This window comes from Orycteropus afer, unplaced genomic scaffold (assembly GCF_000298275.1).
Source record: "Orycteropus afer afer isolate SDZICR_OR568_19922 unplaced genomic scaffold, OryAfe1.0 scaffold00457, whole genome shotgun sequence".
Taxonomy (NCBI): domain Eukaryota; kingdom Metazoa; phylum Chordata; class Mammalia; order Tubulidentata; family Orycteropodidae; genus Orycteropus; species Orycteropus afer.
In genome coordinates this window covers 154,722-155,434 of record NW_006922044.1, presented here as the reverse complement: position 1 = coordinate 155,434, position 713 = coordinate 154,722, and positions in this window count along the sequence as shown.

Sequence of the window (713 nt, the reverse complement as noted above, 5' to 3'; positions counted from 1 at the left end):
TCCATAATTACGCTGAATGTCAATGAATTAAACACAGCACTCAAGACGTGGAGAGTAGAAGACTTGATAAGAAAACATAACCCATCAATATGCTGTCTACAAAGACAGAAAATAGACTACAAAGACAAAAATAGAGACAAAGACAAAAATAGACTACAAATCAAAAGTTGGAAGAACATATATCAAGCAAATGGCAACCGTAAAAGAGCAGGAGTGTCAATGTTAATTTCTGATCAAACTGACTTTAAGACAAAAATTACCATAAGAAGTAAGGAAGGGCATTATATAATGATTAAAGGATCAATTGAAGAGGAAATAACCATAATAAATATCTACAAACCCAATGAGAAGTGGGCCTATTTGAAGTAGAACATGGCATCTTCATTGGTGGAATATTCATTAACAACTTGCCATATGAAGATATAACAAAGTTGCTTACTGAAACCAAAGAGGACTTGAATTACTTACTGATGAAGATCAGAGACCACAGCCTTCAGTATGCAATACAGCAAAATATAAAGAAAGCAAAGATCATCACAACTGGATCAATAAACAACATCAGGATAAACAGGAAAAATATTAAAGTTGTCAGTGATTTCATTTTACTTGGACCCATAATCAATGGCCATGGAAGCAGCAGTCAAGAATTCAAACAACATATAATATTGGGTAAGTCTGCAGCAAAATAAAACTTTAGTGTTTGTGATAGTTGG